We start from the raw sequence: 10,032 nt of genomic DNA on the forward strand, positions 1-10,032 counted from the left end.
CACACACATATACATATACATATACATATACACATATACAAGAAACAGTACCAATTAATGTACTGCAACTCTCTAATGTTTTATTTAACCTAAATACAAACAGCATCGTAACCGCAACTGAGAGAGAAAGAGAGAGCGCACCTGAGCGAGAGAAGAAGGATCGAGCACTGAGAGCGAGAGAAGAAGGACCGACAACGAGGTCATGAGAGAGCGCCAGCCAGCCGAGAGGTGAGAGGGACACATCTCTCCTCTCCGACCCAAACAACCTATCCAAGAGAACTGAGCGAGAGAGCGAGAGACGTAGAGAGCCAGAGAGAGAGAGAGAGCGATAGAAGGAAAGAGGTTGCGATGGGCTCATGAGCCAGCTCGACTCAGCTCGGATTCGGTTCAGTCTAAGTTATAAATTTTGAATCGAGTCGAGTTCGAACTTTTTTCATTTTAGAGTTCGATTCGTTATAAAATATTGAGCTGCTCAACTCGTTGACTCATGAGCCGGCTCAACTCATTAGCAGCCCTAAGTCCAGGGGGTCCCTTGTTGTTGTAGGTACAGGCGCCACAGCAATTCTGATGCCTAAACAGATTAAATGTTGTTATTACTTCGGCAATTTATTAAATAAATAATAAATGCATCAGTACAAAATTAAGAATAGCCAGAGCATATGGAGGTGCTCCGTATCTGATGCTACTGATCATATTCAAATTCAGAAGAAAATAAATATATAGGGAGGTTCCAAATGTGAACATCCGATATCCGCCTTACATAGTTTTAAATTGAACGGCTGGGATTAGATATAGATTTTGAGACCTGAGCCACTTTCTTACATATTTGGTACTGAAGATAGGGAGAATCAAGATCAGGCCCAACAAAGATAGATAATAGATTGGTTTCTATACACATGCATTATGCTCTTTGCTTTTGGGCCTAATGAAGTGAAGATCTTATATTGCCACTGTTGGAAATTTGAATGATTGGCATGGTTTTTAGGCAAATTCATACCCAATTTTTAGGCATTGTTTGGTTCAATTGATGGTATAGTTAGCTATCAAACATCATTAGCAGTCTGCATGAAAGCCTGTTCGTATTTAACAAGAGTTATAAACATTTATTTAATAAATATATTCATGAAGAAGAAGGCATCAAGCCAATTGGATCATTTATTTAGTTTTTTGTTCTTTTTTTATGATATATATATATATATATATATATAGAGTTAGGCTGGGTGCTATGGATAGCATAGTGGCCTCTATGCTACGGCTCAATATTTGAGTTTTCAAAATCCAAACGGTCGATCCGAACCGTTCATCTTATTCTCCATATTAATATCTGCTTGGAGACCAAATTTTATAATTTTCTGAATTTTTTTACTATTTATTAAGCCACTTTGAAAATCGCTAATCCAACGGTTTTACTGTTTTGTGCAGCCACCGTTGGATCAACAATTTTGTAAAATACTTAATAAATAGTAAAAAAATTTAGAAAAATGTAAAATTTGGTCTCCAAGCAGATATTAATATGGAGAATAAGATGAACGGTTCGGATCGACCGTTTGGATTTTGAAAACTCAAATATTGAGCCGTAGCATAGAGGCCACTATGCTATCCATAGCACCCCAGCCTAACTCTATATATATATATAGAGGTGGGCTACGGTGAGTTGCGAAGTAAAGCGACTATTTTACTTCACGCTCATATTTTGCGATTTTAAAGTTCAAAATGTCGGTCCGAACCGTTCATCTTGTTCTCCATATTGAAATGTGCTTGGAGACCAAATTTTATATTTTTTGGAATTTTTTTACTATTTATTAAGCAATTTTGAAAGTCACTGATCTGATGGTCCAGAAAATTTTACTGTTTTTTACTGTTTACAGCAAAACAGCAATTTTCAAAAATGCTTAATAAATAGTAAAAAAATTCCAAAAAATGTAAAATTTGGTCTCCAAGCACATTTCAATATGGATTAAACATCTAACGGTTCGGATCGATTGTTTGGACTTTCAAAATAAAAATACAGCGTGAAGTAGAAACGTGTTTTACTTCGCAACTCACCGTAGCCCATCTCTCTCTCTCTCTCTCTATATATATATATATAGAGAGAGAGAGATGAGAGATTCAATTACACTATTTTTTAGTGATACCGGATTACACTCTATATTTTCAAAGTCCAAACATTTGATCGAACCGAACAGTTGATCGGTTCTGATTTTCTTCGGTTGAACCGACCAGTCCGATATAACGCTGATATTAACAAATGTGCCTCTTCGTTTTGAGTTTAAATCCGGTTTGTTTATATAAGAGTTTGAATCCGGTTTGTTTATTATAAATTAGATTGATCTGAATTCTCATCATACGTTCAGATTCAAATTCAAATAATAAAATAATGCAGAGAATCCAGATTCTAGACCTAAACATACGAAAGTAGTCTTTTTTTTTAGTAAAAATTGAAAGTTAAACTATCGAACTATGAGTTTGAGTATAATATTAATTTTATCACTGGGCGGAAGATTCGTTCTTAAAAAAATTAAATTTGACTTCTACATTGGCCTAAATTTCGGAACTCGTTTTCAGTGCATAATTTTCTAATATTATGCGTTGAAAGTTTAAACCTATGCTATGTTGTTGCTTAGGTTTTATAGCAGAAAAAAGTTTCTCGAACTTTGTTTAGTAAGGAAAGTGATATTAAAGTGAAGTAGTTAGTGGATGGTAGGGCTGGCAAAAAAAATCGAGGTTCGTGATTCGATTCGGGTTTGATTAGGGTTTGATTCGAGTTTAATTCGATTCGAAAAGAGTTCGAATTGAAACGAACCAAACCAGGTTCGGTTCGGAATTAATTCAAACCAGTTCGATCGTTTTTATGGTTCGAATCTCATAATAACATCGGCCGTCCATTTACCTGATGAAATTAAAATCCAAGATAGAGAGTTATAATTTAACTTAGCCAACACTCACTCGCTCTCAAATCTCAATAACCTAGTTCTCTCTCCACCTCTTCCTAACTCACTCTCCCTCTAGCTCTAAAATCTAGCTGACGCTCTCGGCGACTGGCTGTCTCTCCGGCTGTCACTCCTCTCTCCGGACTAGATGACTGTCTCTCCTTTCTCTTCGGTCGTCTCTCATAGTTCATACCAGGAAAGCCGTCTCTGATGTATTTTTTCATGAACAATTTTTCAACTTAAAAACACTCATTTCATAGTTCATACCGGTAAAAGGAAGCCATGTGAATTGTCCCGCGAGAAAAAATTAATGTATAAACTACCGGTATAAATAGGACTGCTAAAAAATAATTTAGTTCGTGATTCGATTCGGGTTCAATTCGAAAAATGTGTAGTTCGAAATGGGTTCGGTTCGAAACGAATCAAACCAGGTTCGGTTCGAAATTAATTCAAACCAAACTCAAACCTAAGGTAAGTTCGGTTCGGTTCGGTTCGTTGCCACCCCTAGTGGACGGGCTTAAGCCAGAATTATTATAAACTATGGAACAATTCCAAGATATACTTAATTTTGCTAGTTTCTTATCCTCGGATTTCCAAACTGCTTTTTTGATAATGTTTAGTGCGTTTTGTTAGACTATTTGAAAAATATGAAATGATCTATGCTTTTAGCAGGTATATGTTAAGAATTTTCGAACCATTGTACTAATGATTGTTGCTTTGGTGCATTACTGGACAGGTATAATCAAGCGGACAGCTAGAGACATCCTCCCCACTTGGCTGCCGGAAGTGATAGAAGAGATACCGCTGAAGATTTGGAAGCCAGAAGATACTCAAGTGTGCTATATCAACCCCTGAAAGAGGAAGATCGCAGTTCCAGCCACACAGCTTAGTCTTTATGCTAGTTTATCTAATTAGTCTAGCTAGCTAGCAACAATCTTTTTTGTTATGCTTTGTTAGAATTTGCATTATGGATGCTTGTGGTTGGTATTTTGGTCTTATGGCATTTTGTTTGAGTCTGGAACGGTACTATTTTATGTAGAGATGTACTGAACTTTGTTTCTTGAATGAAACAGGCATACACCTTTTATCAAAAAAAAAAAGTGAAGTAGATACTAAATTAATTAAGCATTGAATTATTTATCTACATCACAAATTTTAAAGTAAATAATTTTAATATTTTGTTGAGCTAAAATCATAGTAGAATTATCTTTTTTTTTTCTTGGCAGAGCTATTGGGCTTAATAAATATCAATCACAAAGTATTCTTAGTTTGCTGATTCTTTTTTAGTTTATTTTCAGTTTTGCTTTAATTTTTGGGAAAATAAAGGTGCGCCGAAAAGTTTGAGATGTGTTTTTATTTTTATTGTGTCGCAGAAAGTGGAAGACAGAGAAATGTATGCTGACAATTTTTTTTTTTTTTTTTCAATACCAGAAGGATAGAGATGTGGTTCTCATTTAGTGTTCAGTGTCTCTTTATTGAAAATTGGAGAAATTGCTAAACTTATTCAAGGGAAAAATTTTATATGAACGAAAAATGTTAATGCCCTCAAGTCAACAGAAATTGACAAAAAGATCCCTAAAATAATTGACGGCGTGGGATTTTAAGATTTTAAGTGAATGTTCTATACAAAATCCAGTAAGATTGTATTTATCTTCTATTTTATTTTATTTGTGTACATTTTATCTAAAGTTGAATATATAAAAAGTGAAATATAATTTATCTACATAATAATATATTAAACAATGGAGAAATAAGAACACCAATTAATATGTTTTTTGTCGCTTATATAATATAATCGGGTTGGTGAACATCACAATATGACCGATATATGTTATTCTTTAGTATAAGAAGTTTACGTTGTGAAAACTAATTAATAGTAAGAATGTTGACACTCTTTTTTGGTAACACTGAATTACACTTTTCATTTTCAAAGTTTTCAAATTCTAAATAGTTGATCCAACCCGTTCAACATAATGGATATTTTAAAATGTGCTTGCAGATCAAATTTTACATTTTTTAGATTTTTTTACTATTTATTAAGTATTTAACAAAATTGCTATATTCAGACCGTTGAATTTTTGTACCAATCTTAATAAATAGTAAAAAAATTCAGAAAAATATAAAATTTGATCTGCAAGCACATTTTAACATATCCATCAAGTTGAACGGTTTGGATCGACTGTTTGGACTTTGTAAACATAGTGTGTAATCCGGTGTCACAAAAAAAGTGTGTAATTGGATCCCTCCTCATGTTGATATTTCTGAGATAAAATTATGTGAAAAGCTAAGGCTATAAAAGCATAAAACTATTGTATTTTAAAAACATCAGAAAATCATGACATAAATAGTTAATTAAAAAGAAGCTCTTTTCTGAAATCAATCGCCTTAATTTTTTAGTTATGCTAATTGGCATCTTTAAAATGAAATTTTGACTACAACTTCTTGTCTTTTTTTTTTAATTTTTTTTTTAAAATAAAGTAGCTAACAATTAAACAGCAATAATCAACTTGGAACTTTTTTTTTGTCGGAACTTGAAAAACCTCCTTTCATATGAAAAGAGTTTTTCTCTCAATATACATCACAAACAGTCATTCATCTGTTGCCTGTTGGTCACACATTTTATTCTTCATTTTTATTCTTACTTTGTTATTTTCAACGATACTTATTTTTTTTAAATATAATAGCGAAAGTAGTGAAAAAAATGTATTTTGAGATAATTTTCTTGCAAAATTGCCAGATATTGAGGACTAAATTGCAAAGGATTAAATCTTATCGTTCTTAAATTGATTAACTTAATTGGCTAAACCATTTGACTTTCAAATTGCATAACTGACTAAAAGCAAAAGCTTATCGAAACCAGCTTTACACGGTTAATCCATTTAATCCCACGCTACAACAACAAGTTGAGCGAAATTATAATCTGAATTACAGTAACCGACTGTTTTTAACTTTTTTATTAATTATATAATATTGTTTGGAGGATGAAGCGTAGACCGTAAATACAAATGTTAAATTCAGCTCCCAAATTACATATTTGAAGTAACAACATGTATTCCACAACATTGATAATGCTTCAATTCCAGCCTATATCATTTTGAGAACAAATAAAAAAATAAAATTATAATACCAAGAGTAAAAAAGCAAATGAATGGCGGACTGAGAATTTACTGTATTCTAAATTAGGCCTAAATTATTTATCTGCATCACAATTTTAAAAGAGTAAATAATTTTAACGTTTGGTTGAGCTAAAATCAGTGTAATTATCTTTCTTTTTCTTTGTTTCTTTCTTTTTTTAGCAAAGCTATGGCTAATTGTTCTTTGAGGAGGGTTCAAATGCCTTCATTTTTTGTGCCTCCATCATGCCTCCATTTCTAAAAACTTTAATAACTCAAAATTTAAATCTTAAAATTAAAAAAAAAAACCGTTGGATATGAACTATATCATTTTATCTATGCACATGTAAAAAATTATGGCATTTCAATTTTGTTTTGATTGTCATCTTGAGCTTGTAAAAATGTATACAAATCTAGACGTTGATTTTTCAACTTATTGATTCATAGAAAAGCAAAATCAAAATGTGATAATTTTTTATGGGCAGATAGAGAAAATAACATAGATCACATCTAACGGTTTTATTTTGATGTTTAAGTTGTAAACTTTGAGTTATTTAAGTTTTTAAAAATGGAGGCATGATAGAGGCACAAAAAATGGAGGCATTTGAACCCTCCTCTTGTTCTTTTAGTTTATTTTCAGTTTTGCTTTGGTCTTTGAGAAAATAGAGGTAGAGCAAAAGGTTTGAGAGATTGTGTTTTTTTTTTTTTTCATTGTTGTGTTGCATAAAGTGGAAGAGAGAGAGAAATATATGTTGGCAATTATTCTCTCAATTGAAGAAGGTAGAGAAAGACAGAGAGTGAGAGACTTTTGACTATTTAGTTCTAATTTTTTTAAGAAGAGGATTCAAATGTCTTTATTTTTTGTGTCTTCACTATGTTTCTATTTTTAAAAACTTTAATGAGTCAAAATTTAAAAATTAAAAGTCAAAATAAAACTATTAGATGTGATCTACATTATTTTCTCTATGTACTCATAAAAAAAATATCACATTTTAATTTTGTTTTTATGTGAATTAATAAGTTGAAAAATCAATGTCTATAAATTATCCACATTAGTATGTTTTTTACAAGCTCTTAATGACAACTAAAACAAAATTGAAATGTCATAATATTTTACACGTGCATAGATAAAATAATGTAGATCATATCCAATGATTTTATTTTGACTTCTAAGTTTTATATTTTGAGTTATTGAAAGTTTTAAAAATAAAAGCATGGTGAAGGCACAAAAAATAGAGACATTTGAACCTTCTACTTTTTTTAATGCCAGATGGATAGAGATGTGGCTCTCATTCAATGTCTTTTTTCGAAAATTGGAAAAATACTAAACTTATTACACCCTATTTGGATGGAGAGTAGAGGAATGAATGGGATCTTCGTGTTTTGATGATTAATGAGAGAAAATAAATTTAACTTTTCTTTCCATCTAATTTCTTGTTTGGTTGATTAAAATCTAGGAGGTTAATGAGAAATTTGGTGACTGTTATAGATTTGAGGAAAAAAATTTGTATGAGAATTATATATGTATGATATAACGTTGGGCATTTGTGTCATTTTTTCTAAAAATATTTGTAACAAAATTTCTTTCCATTCGTTACATCCCAATTTGGGAGGAAAAACGATTCTATTAATTATAATGATACAAGTAGGGATGGCAATGGGCCTAGCCCACGGGTATTTTGCCAAGCCCAGGCCTGGCCTGCCCGTAAAAAATTAATGGCCCGCCTGCCTGGCCCAATCTGACGGGCCTGAAAATTTAGGCCCAGCCTGTCCATGGGCTTTTCCTCTAGGCCCAGGCCTGCCCGTGCCTGCCTGCCTGTGCCCATGGGCTGCCTTACCCGGCCCGGCCTGTCCCGTCCCAACCATTTAACAAATTTTCATGCATTGTTTAATCCCAGCCATGCAACAGATTCCCACTAATTGTTTAATTTCTACCACAATAGCAAGCTAAAGACAACTAGAAATCACATAAAAAATCAATTTTCAACAAGCTTAAATGATCAAGTAGCAAATAGAAATAGAAATCACCTAATACTTAACAAGTGACAAATATAGATAGAAATCACTTAATACAACAACAACCTAATACACAAGCTTAAATGATCAAGTGACATAAAAATTCAATTCTCAACAGCAAGCTAAAGAAAAATAGAAATAACAAAGCAACAAGAATTCTCAACAGCAAGCTTAAATGACATCCAAGCCATGCAACAGATTCCCACTACTCTTCCTCTTCTTCTATTGCTCTCATCTGCAATAATTAATAAAAAAACAGTACCAAAATAAGTTTATTTATAGTAAACAGCACATTTACATTCTCCATCAGCACAAAAAAACAGCACATTTACACCAAAAAACAGCACATTTATACTAAACAGCACCAATATATATATATATATATATATATATATATATATATATACCCTAAGAGTTATATATCTATACTTATCCAATTTTTCAATAACATCCAATTAATAAAAAATAAGAAGTCTATCTCCATCTCCATCTCCATCTCCATCTCCATCTAAATCATCATAATATGTCTTAAAATCAGAAATCAGAAATCAGAAATCAGAAAATCAGACATATTATAGGGGCAGCACATATTAAAATCAGAAAATCATCATAACATCCAATTTATAGGGGTTGCCATTTTGCCTACAAAAATCAGAAATCAGAAAATCAGAAAATCAGAAAAATCAGAAATCAGAAAATCAGAAATCAGAAATCAGAAAATCAGAAAAATCAGAAAATCAGAAAATCAGAAATCAGAAAATCAGAAAATCAACAAAAATACATAATTGCATAAATAAGTAGACCAATCGGCAAAAATAGATGGCCTCGATCAAACCAATCTCTTCAAATATGGTCTTAACTCTTTAGTGCTTTAGCTGAAAAATCAGAAGAGCTTTTGGTAATGCAGCTATGATTTTATTATTATTTTTGTTGTCAGAATTGTTTTTCGGGGGCCTGGTGACCTGTCTGACTCTGATATATCCATAAATTTATCCCTTTACATACCATTCAACGCGGCTTCTTGGTTAGAAACTTAGAGATAGTGAATAAATTTTGAAAACGACTCCTTTTAATAGAGCTACTTGTTCATCTCTCTAACTCTTTGAAGCAGGGATACGATAACATTATATCTCCCTTTGAAGCAGGGATAACATAATAGCAGGATCGGTGCCAAATAAAAGCAAAGCACAGATCGGTACCTGAAGTAATTCTCTTTTGACTATGCCGATTAAACCTTCTACCAGCAAAATAGATGGCCTCGATCAAACCAATCTCTTCTTTCAAGCAGGGACCTCCTGAAAAGAAATCAGTAAAACAAAAAGAGAGAACTCAGCAGAGAAAGCAGAGTTGTAGCGGAGAGAGAGGGAGCGTGGTGATGTGAGGAGGCAGGAATAGAGAAAAAAATGGGTTGCTGGACTCACCGAGAGATAAGGCGGAGGCGCCGCGGCTGTGAAGGCGGAGCCGAGAGCGAAGACGGTGGTGGCGGAGTGAGTGACAGAGAGAGCGCGAGAGAGAGGGGGCTAATCGGCTAAGAGACGGAGAGAGTGACCTAGAGAGACGAAGAGTTGAAGAGAGGAGCGGCTGAGCGGCTGTGACAAGTGATAAAACCCTAATAAATGAATTTGTCTCTGGTTGTATTAACATATAAGCCCAACGGGCTGCCCGTGGGCTTAGAGTTAAGCCCAGGCCTGCCCTGGTCTGTTTTTAGGCCCGGCCTTACCTGGCCCATCACAGCTCCGGGCCGACCGGGTAAAGAGCGGGCCGGGCGGATATTAACGGGCCTCCGGGCCAATCGGGCTTTTTTGCCATCCCTAGATACAAGGTTAAACATTTTACCTCCTGCATGTATCATTCACCTCCGACATAACTTTATCAACCAAACACGATTCAACGGAAAGTTTTTGTTCCTTTCCATTCACTCCCTCCCTCTACTCTCCATCCAAACAAGGTGTTAAATGAACCATTTGTTATGA

General features: G+C 33.8%; 1 long non-coding RNA gene across 1 annotated transcript; it reads right to left on the reverse strand.

Annotated features, from left to right (window-relative positions):
• Positions 1–8,813: 8,813 nt before the first annotated feature.
• LOC144573625 (uncharacterized) lies at positions 8,814–9,645 on the reverse strand. Its single transcript, XR_013518049.1, has 3 exons — positions 9,481–9,645; positions 9,259–9,354; positions 8,814–8,934 (listed from the first exon to the last, which is right to left on the reverse strand). It is a non-coding gene; the product is annotated as an uncharacterized LOC144573625 (long non-coding RNA).
• Positions 9,646–10,032: the final 387 nt, after the last annotated feature.

Source organism: Carex rostrata, chromosome 21, assembly GCF_964058835.1.
Source record: "Carex rostrata chromosome 21, lpCarRost1.2, whole genome shotgun sequence".
Classification (NCBI taxonomy): Eukaryota; Viridiplantae; Streptophyta; class Magnoliopsida; order Poales; family Cyperaceae; genus Carex; species Carex rostrata.